Source organism: Manacus candei, unplaced genomic scaffold (assembly GCF_025592945.1).
Source record: "Manacus candei isolate 608988 ecotype Guabito, Panama unplaced genomic scaffold, ASM2559294v1 h1tg000008l, whole genome shotgun sequence".
Lineage (NCBI taxonomy): Eukaryota > Metazoa > Chordata > Aves > Passeriformes > Pipridae > Manacus > Manacus candei.
This window is the reverse complement of record NW_026138056.1, coordinates 10167666-10183314: the sequence shown is the minus strand read 5'-3', so window position 1 is coordinate 10183314 and position 15649 is coordinate 10167666. Positions and strand designations below refer to the sequence as shown.

At 38.9% G+C, this 15649-nt stretch overlaps 1 protein-coding gene across 6 annotated transcripts in view; it reads right to left on the bottom strand.

The window, feature by feature from the left end:
- GREB1L (GREB1 like retinoic acid receptor coactivator) overlaps positions 1 to 15649 on the bottom strand; it is a 137351-nt gene that overhangs the window by 102899 nt on the left and 18803 nt on the right. The gene's annotated exons all lie outside the window — the stretch shown is intronic.

The window sequence follows — 15649 nt, the reverse complement described above, 5'->3', positions numbered from 1 at the left end:
TAAAAAATAAATGTCCATTTATATCCATTTAAAAGTAAACCTAATTGCAGTAGTAGCTACCAAAGTGACTTTTGAAATTCCATGCTTTTATCTCTAACCAACATAACCTTATTTTTGCTAGCTAACATTGGACTCACTGAAAATGAAGAATGCAAACAAGTTTTAACACTATCATTTAAAGAAGATGAAAACTTTATTTACTGCAGAGCTATAACCATTTGCAGTATTTAAAGATTGTCAAGTCAATGACATTTAAGCCAGTTTTATAAGCAGCAAAACTGCAATATCCTTCTAAAATAAAACAAGCCATCCTACTTGGCAAGGGGATGTATCAATTTTCTACTCTTTGCAATTAAAAAAAAAACAAAACAAAAAACCAACATGTTTTGAAGGACTGTATCTGCCCCTCATCCAGCTTTGTTACATGTGGTCTTGCCCAGTGATTCATATAGCAACACACAGAGAAAAAGGTTGTATGGACACTGAAGAAACTGAAGTGATAGTTTTCATTTTGAGTCAATCCAGCCCAAATAGAGAGAAACTGAGCAGATTCAGAGGGATTCTTCTAATACTTCATGTACTCCCATGCAGTAAAATAAAACAAAGCCACAGCAATACAAATATTTCAGAGTTATCTGCTAAATATCACATGGAATTTATTTGCATATAGATTTTCATGTGAATTAAATGTAAATATCTCAAAGAGCCTGACAACATAGACAAAAAGACTACTCACATACAAATATCACATGTACTTTCTCAAGAACATGGCAACAAATAGGCAGTGTGAGGAAAACCTATACATAGAGTAAGCCTCTTACTCTCCCTACCAAAGAACAGGCAAGAAAGCTAATACAGCATAACAAAAAGTAGGTTTAGAGACCTAATCTTAAGAGTAATGTAAAGAACTGACTTCACTTCTTTCGCTGCTCTACTACAGCAAATGCTATATTGCCATGAATTCACACCGTAGTGAAAAGACGACATCTTCAAAATCAACTTCATGTTTAAATGCTGTTCTTCCTGCTCTGTCGTTTCTGCTGATAAATACTAAGAAATCAATGACGAAACATCATTTGAAGTGAGCCATTCATCATGTACCGAAAAGGGTAAGTACCCCATAAATTGCAGTGATCCGTTTCCTATTAGAATCACACAACAGAAGGCAACAGCGTTTCCATTAGCAATTTTTATGACCTCTATAGGTAGAGGATAAGGTTAGGAAATGGCTTATTTTTGTCAGCTATAAAGCAGTTGTTGGGTGGGGTAGGAAGAAAATTTTCAAGAGAATCAGAGTTATTCGTAAATCAAAGGGCAGGGGGAGGGAGAGATACAACAAGTAACAGCATCATCAACTACACATTTTCATACTTAAGAAATTTGTGGATTGGCAGTTTTCTAAGTAATACTGAATATTTGAGTAAATTTTACCGTTATTGGAACCTTATTATATTGTGTATGAGTGTAGGCTCAAAAAAATTGCTACCATTTCCTGTGACTGCTGCCTAGCAGACTGCACTTTTTTTTTTTTTTTTTTTTTTTTTTTTTTTACAACCTAGGGAATGGATTCTCTTTTACTTTTTTTGAATGTTCCTCTAAATCCAGTGTTACACAAAATATGAAATAAAGATTCAGGCTTTAAAAAAAGAAAAGTAAATTTTATTTAATCAAGCACTCCATTTTCCCTTAGCCCTGTTTACCTTCCCTATCCCATCCTGTGCAACACTCTATGCTCTCTCCATGGAGAGATGGACACACTAAGTACAAAAAAGAAATAAAAATTGTAGGGTTTGATGTGTCCCTTCACAATTGACAATATGACCAAATACAGCCCTGAAAGAACAATGAAGCTTTATACATTAATAGACTTTCTCTAGAGTGCTGAGAGTGGGGTTGGGAAGAGAAGAAAAGAAAAGAAATTGCTTTATTTTCAAATATTCCCTCGATGAATTTTACTGTATTTAACATAGAAATGCCTCTCAGATTCTATCTGACATACTGGCAAGAGATTACATTTTTAAGGCAATCTCACCCTAAACCCAGAAAATTTTAAAGTCCATACACCAGAACATCATCCAGTTTTGTGAAACAAATTGTAGGAAAGCACCTTGTGTGTGCTTGAACAAAATTGAACAAAATTGAACAAAATTGAACAAAATTGAACAAAACAAGCAAAAAACTATCCAATGACAATGATTAAGTTTAAGGGATGGAAAACAAAATTAAATCAAATCAAATAATTATGCATCTCCTGTGACCCAAGGTGTACTGTGAAAACCACTGAAAATCCTCTGACCATGTTAGACATTAAGACAATCTGAAGGAACATCAAGTCACTTTTTTTCCTACTTCCTCCCCTTCCACACACAGGACTGAATTAACACTAAATATTTCAACAGAATTCACCACAGCTAAAGAACTGCACATCAGTATTTATTTATACAAGTCTTTGAGCTTAGTTCTATCCAAGTTTCCCCCTTTCAGAAGACACTGCAAGCCGCTTGATTTGTTTGAGCCGTAGTCCCATAGAAATTCAGATTCAAAATCCTACACTCACTCCATCATGGCTAAACTGGAGCGACAAGTGAGTCTACCAGCCAGGACTCTGGTCCACTGACTCTGACAGTGGTGGTAAAAATAAAACAGCCTAGATAACTAGGCATGAATTTTCTCCTCAGCAATAGCTGTTATTACCTCACATGCCACCCACAGATGAGCCCATCCCACACTAATTGTTAAGCTACTTTCTGTTCCCAGCAGCTGAGATCAAATGGGTGTTCTTACAGTCATGAAAGCGAGGGGCTGGTTAGCCCTCGTAAGTGAGATTGGTTTCACCTACATGAAAGCTCACTAACTACTTTTTTTTTTCTTTTAACATTTCAGATCATCTTTCAGGCACACCTCCTTTTCCTCAACAAAAATTTAGAAATTCTGATTTTCTGAAACAGTTGAGTGTACATTGTAATAATTTAGAGCTTTACCTGTTTCCCAGAAAGCTGATTTTAGTCTCCTAACAGTGCTCTCAGGACCTTCTTCAGTAAACTCTGTAAAATCACAGCTCAGAATGTGATTTCACCATAACAGTATTTTTCTTCCCTCTGTGCCAGTGTACCTGCTATACTCAGAACAACACGAGGGTACCACCACACACTACAAACACATTTGTGGCACAGTCTCCTTACAGAGTGAAACCTAGGCACCTTCACTGCACCCCTCCCTTCTTCCTGGACTCAACTTCATTCCTGATTTCTCTCCCTCCTCCCCGCCCTCCAGCAGCACTGTCAGCTCATCACTCATTGTCTTTGCCATTCCTTCCTCCTTCAGGTGGGACTTCTCACACTCTTCCTCTGTTCCACCATAGAGTCCCTTTCACAGGGTGCAGTCCTTCAGGAACAGACTGCTTCAGCGTGGGTCCTTTATGGGGTCACAAGTCTTGACAGAAGACCTGCTCTGGCCTGAGCTTCTCTCTCCATGGGGCCATAAGTCCTACCAGGAGCCTGCTCCAGTGCGGGCTTTCCATGGGGTCACAGCCTCCTTTGGGCACCTCCCTCCGCCTGTGTTGGGTCCTCCATGGCCTGCAGGTGGATATCTGCTGAGCTCTGGACCTTCATGGTCTTCAGAGGCACAGCCTGCCTCACCATGGTCTGCACTACAGGCTGCAGGGCAATGTCTGCTCCAGAGCCTGGAGCACCTCCTTCCTTCTCCTACTTCTTCACTGACCGTGGTGCCCGCAGAGTTCTTTCACATATCCTCAGTCCTCTCTCTGACTTAACTTGCTGTTGCACAGCAACTTTTTCCCCTTCTGAGCTCTGTTATCCCAGAGACGCCACTGCGGTCACTGATGTCGGCCTTGATCAGCAGCTGGTCTGCTGGAGTCAGCTGGCATTGGCTCTGCTGAACACAGGGGAAGCTTCTAGCAGCTTCTCACAGAAGTCACCCCTGTACCCCTCCACCACCAAAACCTTTCCACACAAACCAAATGTATACTGTCAGTAAATATCATAAATCTTTTGACTGACAGGGTCTTGCCTCGTTGCCGGTGTTCCCCATGGAGCACTGTGACTTGAGGGGAGGAGCTCCAAAGACCTTTCTTGCTCCCATTTGCAAAGTAGACATGGGAAAAGTGAACACCACAGGGTTCTCACTGATCTGTAGGAATACCGGCAGTGCTGCTTGTCTTCACCAATGCCCACCTCCTCCCCCCATCTGGGGCTTAATTATCCCCACAGATACTCACAGCAATGTGATCACATATTGCTGTGGCTAGGACATGAGTGGGTTTGGCTTAGTGGTTGGGTCAGGCTGCTGCTGGAATACAAACAGGTCATGGTCAGGGTCAGGAAAACACAAAGTCAGAGACCAAAGAAGTAAAAACACAATAATTTTGAGGACAAAGCAGGTATGTGGATGCCAGGCTGTGATGTGGAACGTGGGAAGTGCTGGTGTGCCAGAGTATGCATCAAAGCCCATAGACTGGGCTGAGGCTGGACTCAAACTCTGCACCAGAACATGGGAATGCTGGAAAAGGATGGTTTCCTTTCTTATTAACCTACTCTGATTCGACTGGTAATAAATTGAAACTAAGTTACCCGAGTTGAGTCTGTTTTGCCCATGAAGGTAATGGGTAAGTGATCTCTCCCCTTGTCCTTATCTCCACCCACAAGCCTTTTGCCGTATTTTCTCTCTCCTGTCCAGCTGAGTAGGGGAGTGATAGAGTGGTTTTGGTGGGCATCTGCTTTCCAGTCAGGGTCAACACACAGCAGAAAAGCAACAATGTTAAAAAAACCTCTAGTTCTATTTTAGGCATTACAATGGAGAAACTTCTGGGGAAACATATTACTCTGCTCCCAGCTGTTTTGTCCAACTCCAGACTAGTTCCTTTCTCTAATCTGAGTCATGTTACTAGCCCATACTAGGTTAATTCTCATCATCCCATAGGATTTTCATCCCACTCCTAAAGTTTTATCCCAGCACAGCAACTCTCTCCCATCATCCAAAGACTCCTTACAAACCACATCCCATATTTGTATATGAATTTGTCAGAAACATTTTGTTTCATCACATCTTTTTTCCTCACCTCAGTGGTTCTCAGGCTCCTTGCCAACATATTCTCAGTGTCATTGCCCACCTTTGCCTTTAATGCCCCTTCACTTCCATTTCTGATTCTCATACACTTCCTCCTCATGAAGCCTATCTTGGTTTCTTCTAATATGTGCAAGCCCTCAGATTCTTTTATGGCCAGTCCAATCTGCTTCTCAATTTGTTCTACATGCTTCACTCCAAGCTTCCCTATCTTTCCCAGCCTCCTTCTTTACTCCTCCCATGATTATTTCCATTTCCCCACCATATAAGCCAAGTAGCTTCCCCCTGCACATTGCCGAAATCCAACCAGTAAAGTCACACACAGCCACACGCACAACATCAACCCTAAAAACCCCCTCAGTTTCAGTGCCTGATCTTCAGAGGGGTTGCAACGATCAGGGAGTATGACTAAATGTTGTACAGCTACAAGCTGTAACAGAACCATGGGGGAGGCCGAATTTTAGCAGTGAAGCACTAGCAAGTTTCTGAGCATGAATAAACTAGAAGTTTTGGCTCTTAACTGAGATAGCTTTGGCTGACTTCTGAAGGGACAGCAAAGATGCAATCTTGAGATTAAATCTACTCCTGCCAAGTACAAAATAATTAGACAGCAAGGATGTTGGAAAAAAAAAAAGAAGCAAGAGCAACATTTTCCTAATATCTTCCCTTCTGTCAACAAAGCAATTGCTCCACGTGTGTATCTGATGCTAAAAACTGCCTACTACTTCAACCTGAAATAAGGGGGAAAACTAGTCTGCAACAGCTGTTTAACAAGCCCAAGTTTCACACAAATGACTGAAGCCTGGTAAAGCACTGGAATAGCAAATTGTGTAACAGAAACCACTTGCAAATCTCAGCAGATTACGTTAAAAATTTCATCTATAGTTACTTAAAACAATACAATAAAATAATTTGTCCAAAAGTATTTGCTATTTCTCCTCATTTGTTTCTAAAAGTCACTCTTTCTTCACTGCCAATTTTAATCTCAGCAAGACTTTTAACCTTCATCTTGTCACCACTACCCTCCAGCTTCCAAGAAGATTCAAACAAGAACTTTTAAGCTTACACTTGACTATCTCATTGATATATCTGGCTTTAGACCAACTCCTTTAACTTCAAAGTTCATATGGATTTGCTATTACCAAACACAAAGTCATTGACTGCATAATTTCCAGCTTCTTTCAAGACAAAGATTCTCATCATAAAGAGAAGTTCCTCTTTTCAGTAATAAATCAACAGTTTTGTAAAACGATAAAATTACTTTCTAGTATCACATCCACCATCCACCTACCACACCTGCATCAGAAGGCCACAAATTCAGGCAAGGTTCAAACTAATCATCTCTACACTTACGAAACTTTCCTGTGTAAGGGGGTGGGGGGAGGGGGAAGATGACCTCCACACTTAATCTTGGCAACTAGGAAAATAAAGTCACAAGAGCAAAAGTTTCACATTAAAAAGATTAGGTCATCTAATAGCTCTTGTTTTCTCAGGCTATTAAGGAAGATACTTCCTAGTGCTGTATTCACTCCAGCTGTGACTCAGCTTCCTGATGCGTGACCTGCCCTCTCTCAAAATACTAGTTTAGTATTTTACTACTCCAGAAAAGCACCCAGTACAGTAATTGGAAAGTATGATTTCCAAAGAGACAAATAATGGCTTTTGTGTCTCCATTTCTAATTTTTAATCATCACAAGGGGTGACTAAACACACTTCAGTGTGCAGTGCAGACTTCCAACACCCCGCAGATGTAAGGTCATTGTATTACAGAGGAATTGGTTCAGAATCAATTTGAAGTTCATGGACATTCAATTTTGAGCTGGGATAGAGAAGCTACAACCCATGGCCACATGGCCCACAGCTGCAATTCCCTCCAAACACACCATGTATGTTTAAAAACGAATATATTTTCAGCCAAGGGTAAGTAAAGAGCTTTGTTTTCAATGTCTTATCTTACCTCAAAGATGTCAATATTGAAATTTGATTTAAAAATTATTTTTCAAAAATATGACAGTCACCATTAATACACATAGTCTGGAAGTAAAAAACTACCATTCTTTTCTCCATTAAAGTTTAAACTACAGGTTAGAAGGAAAAGAAAGTTATCTCAAAAGCACAAAATGTGTTTTAAGAAGTTGATTTTTTTCTCTCTTTTAAAGATGGTAATAATATTGCTAATCAAGTAGCATCTCACAGAAAAATAAAGCTAGTGAGCCAGTAGCACCTATTTTTCACAGAAATATGAAGGAAAACCATCCAGAGCCAAACTCAAACTGGCACAGCCCAGAAGTCAGACAGTTGCATTGACTTCATCACCCCTCACAAAGCAGGGAAGGTAAGTCAATAAACTGACCCTTTAAGATCTATCTAGTTCAGTAATTGTCATTGGTATCCAGTTGGCATTAAAAAAAAGTAGTCATGATGGTGACCTTTGCATTTCTGCAAACATTAGCCATTGTCATGAGGAAGACCCCTTTGGCCTCATAATTCGCATGCTGTTAACAACCAGCAAGAACACAGCATGCATGTCGCTTACTAAATAATGTAAGAAAAACTGGATGTCACACTCACACCCCGCTGTTCCTGTGCACAGCCATGAGCACTGAAGCTAACCTGTATTACACTCAAAACTTTAGGAAGATTATAATTAATCTACTTTTGATACTCACGGGACTTTTTGGACTATATTATTACTACTTTGGGGCAAGATGAAGGATTATTTGGCTTATTCATATTATTTTTATTTATTTTGTACTATTTCATTTTGTCTGGTTTCCAAGAGAAACATGGCTCATATTACATGTTTTCTGTCAAGCACCCCTTAAACACAAAATTCCATGCAAATGAGACAGAGGAACAGAGGTTTGAAAGATATTTCAGCCTCTCAATATTGAAGAGGAAACTTAGCCAGTTAGGCAGGACATTCAACCATGTCTCAGCTACAGGTAACAGCAGTACAAAAGCAAGGTGCTGGAAGGGCTGATCCTAGCAACATTCCAAATATGGAAAACATTTTAAATTAGAGTTCATAAATCAAAAAAATCCAAATCTATAGGAAACCGGGCTTCTTCAATTCTGGCACTCCTGGAATTGCTTGTTAATATTTAGTTTTATTACCTATAAAACCAATATGGTGCAGAAAAGAAACCCATATGCTGCTTCATCTGGCTCACTGCCTGCAGAAAATGCACTGTGAGCAAAGGACAGAATGGGAACATTTACTGCAGCCCACCTCATCCAACCCAGTGTCCCACAGCAATCAAAGAAGAGCAAAAGGGTGGTTGGAACAACCTAAAAACAGACGTGGTGTGTCAAACCACAAGCTGCTTTCCCTAAGTCACAATGGCCAACAACAGATCTTCAGAGAATAATACAGACTCGGTGATGTGCCTGCAGTAATAAGAACCCAAAATGTTCTCCCAGTCTGCACTGATCTGCAGCTCAAGGCTCATTTAACAGCAACCATAAATTTATCCAGCACAGTCCAGAGAAAGGTGTGCCACAACCCACCTCACACTGGCAGTTATCACATTTTATTTGCATTCAGCATGGCACCTGATAATTTCAATTGATGCTCCTCAGTTCTTTCTCTCCAGAAGACATCAACAGCTATTCTCTTCTGCCCCACAGTATTTTATGGACCTCAAATGTCTTACTCCCAGGCTGTAGTCTAGTCAGTGTAGTTGTTCCCTACATAAGAGCACTTGGATCACCTTATTTTCTTTCTCCTAATTTTTTCAAATTTTAATATCTGTTACTGAAGAAACAAGAGGAAGTAGACAAACTGCAAACGACCTTCAAGATGTAGGTATACTAAAGATGCATGTGCATGGTATAATCATTTTTTTTGCTTTGGTTTCCTTTTTTCCCCCCCAATGACTCTTAACATTTGCTTTCCTTTGTCTTTCCCCCCACGCCATTACAGGCCATTAAGCTAGTATGTTAATAGCACTCTCCATTACAACCTTGAGACATTGTTTCTGAGCAATAGCCCATTCACCCTATCTATACAAAACTGACACACACTCATGCACTTTCTAAGATATATACTGAGGTATTTCAGAAAGAGACATTGTATATTCCCGGTCCATCATCAGGATGGAAAAGTAGTAGAACAATCTGAAATCAGCTCTATCCTTCCTCTTCTGCTGTTATGGTATGTGAGTGATTCTGTTGCAGTGCTTTGCAGCGAGAAGGAAGATGCTGCATGTGAAACAGAGATAATAAACCATAGGTCGTCCTAAGCAGACTAGAAATTCTGCATATGGTAGCTGAACAGCCCAAGAACACTAAGAAACCTCACAGGCAACTCATTCTAAAATTTCATACAAACCAATGCTATGTTTAACTATAACAAGAAAGTGTGCACTAGGTAGTAGGTTTCATTAGAGAAATTTCAGTACAAAAGAGGATTAAACCATCACCGTGTGAAAAACAGAAGATAAGGTGGATTTTTCCTCTCTCTTCTGCCAAAGGCTGGCAAAGATCAGTGAAATTAAACACTGCCCAAGGCAATTGTTAAAAGCAGTTTGGCCATTAAAGTCATGTCATCTGGTGACCCAACTGACCTACATTAAGTCCAGGCTAAAGGGCAATGTCATCTCTCTTTTCCTATAGATAGCATGACTTTGCATCTTCAGCACAGATGGAAGACAACCCCTTTGGCCTTCTGCTTTCCACTGTATCCCTTGCTACAAACCAAAGTTAGCTACAACAAATCTTTTGTACTTATTTGGCCTTATGAGAATTTTAGTTTTGTGAAACAAAGCTGAAAAAGAGCAAATTTTCCTCCTTTCAGGTTGTTCAAGCAATATCTGTCTAATCAGAAGCTGTAGCCCTCCACATACTCAATGATGAAAAAGATTAATAGGTTAATGCAAATATTACTAAAATTGTCTATATAATTATCACTGGATACATTAAGTTTGGATAGTCAGAATAAATGAGACATTATAATAATTTTCCTATTATAACACTAAATGTCAGAGAGGAGGGTACTCAACAAATAATTTACTTTATATCTACTAAATGGTCTACAGTTTTTCCACTCAGACTTGAGAGCTACCATGTCAAAAAATGGGACATTCCTCAAGAATTTTCCCAAAACTTTAATACTTTACAAAGATCCTTCACAATACACAGAAATTCTGTCCCACCAATAACATTGGGTCATTCCAATTCTAATCCACTCCAACGTTACTACGCTGAAGATCCAAGACCATTGCTTGCAGAACCGCAACAGAAGCAATAACAGAATTGTAGAAGCAATAACAGAAGAATAATTCAGGTAGGGATGGATGTCAGAAGGTCTCTATTCCAGCCTCCTACTAACAGCAGGATCAGCTGTGACAGCAAACCTGGCGGCTCAAGGCTTTGCCCAGTCAAGCGTTGAAAATCTCCAAGGATGCAGATTGCAAAGCCACCCTGGGCAATGCATGTTCAGGGTGAAAAGGAAATCTGCTCTACACTTTGTGAGTCCACAGACCATCTCATTACAAGGGCTGTGTGTAGAAATTCCACGAAGTCAGTTTATAGGAAAGAAAGTGGATGAGAAAAGAATAGTTTTGTACTGGTTGTTATCGATCCCTCTTTTATGTAGTTATTGAGGAGAGCCCCCCCATCTTATTCAATCGCTGTTTCTTACAGCAAATGGTGTTCATCTCAGGCTGCTTTAAGAAGATATAAAGTGGTTAAAATCATGCAGCCTTAAAAGGGTTCATCAATTATTTCTCTGTTCTGCTGTCCCAGAGAAAACCACTTCATCAAAACCCAAAGAATATTCTTACATTTCATTCCCTCTCTGCAAGACAAAACACTAATTTACACTGCAATAGCTTTCCTGTTTGCCAACAAAAAACATTTTCAAGAGCTGCCAGTGCACCAGAAATGAAGTTTATAGCTTGATCCTGTAATGTCTGTGCCTCTTCATCAGCCATCTTTGTTAATGTGAACAAACTGCTAGGCTGCCTGATGGGTCAGTAGAACAGAATTTGCATCTTGTCCAGATTATGCAAATTTATAACCTGTACCTGCTTCATAGTGTGCTATTAATCTAGAAATCATATGCCCGCTAAAGCATTAGGGTTTTTTTATCCACAAAGAATAAAAATTATTCCCTTGTTTGAACTTGGCACACACTAAACATTCCAGCAACTAATTCATCTTGTTGGTTCTACCCATACTTCCAGTTTTCAAAATCTTTTAAAAGAACTGAAGAAATGCATGCGATATGTAAGAATGCAAACAGCTAAGTCAAGTCAAAGTTTAGTTTGCTTTTAACAGCCCAACTATATGAAAAAAAACCCAAACACCTGTTTTCTCTGTTTTCACTCTACCCCACTAAAGGATATTGAAAGATCTAAAGGTATGTAACAACTAAATCCTTTTGACTGCTATTTAAAAATAAGGCCATTCGAACATCATCCATTAAAAAAAAAAAACAAAACTAAAACCAACAAAACCCCAACAACAAACAACAGATTTCAGCAAAAAAATTAAATCAAAGTTGCAAAATTCTGATCTCAAATTCACTGTCAAGGCTGGCACCCTTGCTTACGAAGCACTTAGTAGAATGTCCTGGAATCTCAGTGACCAGCATGTTGAAGGCAAGACCATGTCCCAAATGATTCATGGAAGTTTAACTTTCATATGATTGTATTAACATATTTCAGTTTGTCCAAAACAATTATTTTGAAGAGAAAGGTTTCTGTTGGATAGACTCCTTTCTTAAGATTATCATGAAAGAGAAGTTTTCAGAAGAAATTAAAAACATAATGGAAAAAGCTGACCAAAAGGGATAAAAATCATGCTAAAATTACAAGAAGAGGTAGAATCAAAGAAAAAAAATACATTAAAAACCACATTTTTGTGCAAGACTTGCTCCTGCTTTTAGGATGGTGTAGCAGAAAAAGGAAGGAGCAAGGTTGGTTTTCATTCACAAAGTGCAAGGATTCCTTCAGGTACAACTTTTAAATTATATTTGGTTATAGTTGGAATGCCAAAGCATACACAAAGTACTCTGATACCCTCCCTGCTCCCTATAGTGGAGGCCCCCTCTGGACTCCTCTGAAGGGCTCTGAGGGCTCTGCACCTTAGAGACGAGTGGGTGTTCATCCCTGCTCCAACAGGAAAGGAAGGTACAAATTACAGAATGGAAAAATTCTACCGGAGGGATACTAGAGTCTCCTTCCACATTAACTTTCAATGATTATTTCAAGTTTGTGAAAGAGCAGTCTGAATTTTCTGGTTTATTTTTTTTAAAAAAAACAAGTTCTTGTGGACCCTTCCACATTCAAGTCTGTCCTTAAAAAGCTTACGCTTTAGTGACTTTTTTTTTTTCAACTAAGGAATTTACAAGCACCCCTAGTAAGCTTACAACACATTGAATACTAGCAGGTTTGGTTCTCAAAAGCTTCACAAGGTATAAAGAATTTGTTTTCCCTCTTGTTCTACAACCTTCAGGATACTGAAATAAAAGAAGCACTGTGTGACAACAGGTTTAAAAAAGTTTGAAAAGAATCCTGAAAACAAAATTCAAAATTTAATAAACAATTATAATTCTATGCACACGGCATAATTTTTTTGAGTTGCATACCCTATTTCTCTTATGCATTGTACACATTTTTAAGTGAGATAGAAGATGACTTTTCCTGCTGTGACCTCACAGAAGTATCCATATTTTCATACATGCATATACATTCCTTCATTCAGTGTTTTGTATGTATCAGGAAGATTTAAATCTTATTATAAACAGCTTATTATAAAGCTAAATATTGACAGACATTTTGATGTCAAATCACATCTCTGCCCAGGGCAATGTAACGACCACAAGTGCAGAACTGTTAAGAAAAGGACCTAATCAAATTAAAGGCTTCCCTACAAACACCTAAAAATGATAATTTGTGAGAGATGCGTGCCAAGCACCTTCTGTCCTTCATTGCAGGGAGTAATTCAGTCTGCATTTGGCTTCACCCCTGTGGCGTCAGCCACCCATCTGTTACCTCTCTTTTTCTGGGGTAATCTGCCCTGTACTTGTCTGCACACTGGCCTCATAAGTGTTGCCTTCCTCAAGAAAGTTGCCTCTCGCTGATATTGGGTGTAGTGAGAGTCGTAACCAACGTGGGTAAATACTTGCCTGGCTAAGCACAAACCACTGTCAGCAGCATCTGCAAAACTGTAATAAAATGGTGCTCAACAGGGCCCCTCCTGCTTGTGACTCCAAAGAAACTGTATTTAGCTGCAAATGAGCAGCAATAAAGTTGTATTATACAACTTACTTTTATAAAGAAAGTAATCTAAGGGCATACTCTCAGTCTTGCCTCATTAAAGACAGCAGGAACACTGGTGGTGATTTATTTCGGCAGCATGGGGATCTCACCCACTACGTGGGTTTGTCCAGTAAAGGGCTCTGGATTATATGACAACAGACTAATTTCAAAGACACACAGGGAGAACAACACCTATATTTGGTCTGGCAGGATTATTCTCAACTAGAAACATTTCGTTTCTGTCAGGCAAAAAGGACTCATTACATACCATAACTCTGCCACACAGCACAAATTATGGTGATGTAAAGACCTCACTACATTCAAGAGTCAACATTTACACCAATTTTTTAAAAAACAGTTCTCCTAGCACAGATGCCAAAGATGTTTGCTGCAGCAACACACTAACTTTCAAGAAGCCAGCAGGTACTAAATCAAATGTCATATTCCTGGAATATATTTACAAGTCTGACTATCTCCTCTATAAAAAAGTTTTCCAGGGAAGATGTGAACAATCACGTTTCTGCTTGAGCTAAATCGACACAGAGGAGCATCAATATGTCTGTTTGACTACAAGAGTTCTGCCAAATTTTGTTAGAAAACATCATTTCCTAATTTTCCCCAGATGCTTAATTTTTAAAGTACGATTTCATAGATGCAGTAACAGAGCTTACAAGACTCAAGTAACTGTCTCATATGTACTATAAGCAGAGAGGCAATACCCTGATGCAAATACAAACTTCAATTTATCCATGATTCTCTTGTCAGAAAAGGCACTAAGTCACATCTGGTACTCCTCACATCTGTATTCAGAGTTCTGTAATGGACATGCCTTAAAAAAGCATTTTCCCATGCCTAAAATCCCAGCACTAAACCAGTGTGACATTTTGTATGTAGCTTCTGATAAGTAGCAGTGAAAATTTAAACAAGAGAAGGTAATTGATTAATTACATCTATTTCTACTATATTTCTTTTTGTATTTTTTGGTCCCCATTTCAAAAGGCATTCTTTAAATTGCCCTAATCTGCAAACAGCAACAATAAGTGTAGCAAATACTTGACAATGAAGATGTAAAGCCTCTAAAAACCTGTTACCTTAGTAACCATGGGAATGCAGGAGAATAAGAATACGAGGAGTGTCAGGACATCATTCTGGATTCCACAGGGTTTGAGTTGAAATACAGTCAGCTTTCATTAGCTTTTTGTTTTTCCCAGTAGGTCCTTGGACTTTGAAACAAAACCTGAATGACAACTATGAGCAATTCCAGCCTCACTCCTGATCAGCCACACCAAACAAAACAGGTCTTTTCGCTATGAACCCCCCTCCTTTGCACCCAACAAGCCTCGAAACAAACATCATTTATGCTGCTGACCCCTCTGGATATCACTAATAAATTGCATTCCAAAAAGAAGAGTAAAATGAAGAGCCACTTTCATGGGACTTAATTCACTTTAAACAAGCATACTGCAAGAAATATAAAAAGTCAACATATCTTCCCAGGATATTTTCATAAACCCACAGTTTATTTACAGGCTTTATGAAGTATGTTAATTCAACACTAACACTAAGTAGAATTTAGCTGTTCATTTAAGTTCATTATGTTCATTACACTTTACTCATAGAGGAGGAAAAGAAATTGAAGATAAAGAATTGAGATCCATGCCCCACCCCCATCAATGTCTGTTGGGAGTCTTGTGGCCAAGATAGAACAGAACAAAGATCTCCCAACTGCTGGCTTTAGCTGGCTTAATTTTAGGTCCATCCCCTTACTCTTTGCTGTTATCTAGTCACTTGGGAAAACAATCTGGAAAAAAGCTCCAGTTAAAACCGTTGGAAAAATGAGCAAGAAACTCAAACTTGTGAGGAAAACAGTAGGGAAGGAAAAGAACATACTTTTGCTCAGGAGGGGATTAAAAAAAGAAAAAAAAAAGTAAAAATAATGGCCTACTTGGTCATCATGTGATGACAAAAATACTTACATCAAAAAGACTGTAGTTCAGAGATACTAGCCTTACCTTGCCTTACATTGGTTCACTTCTTTTTCAACTGATAAAGTATTTCTTTTCCATTCACAGAAATTACCATTCCAGGACAGCATTGATATATGCAAGAGCTACAGCCTCCACATATTTGCAGTTTTCTGCAGTCATTTACATACATATATAAAGTAGTATCACACTGTGGCAACACTTGTTTCACATGCAGTAGTCCAGATTGTCTTTTTTTTTTTTTACACTACATTGGATCATACTGATCATATTAATCATATTAATATCATCATTAATAAACACCAAAGTTACACC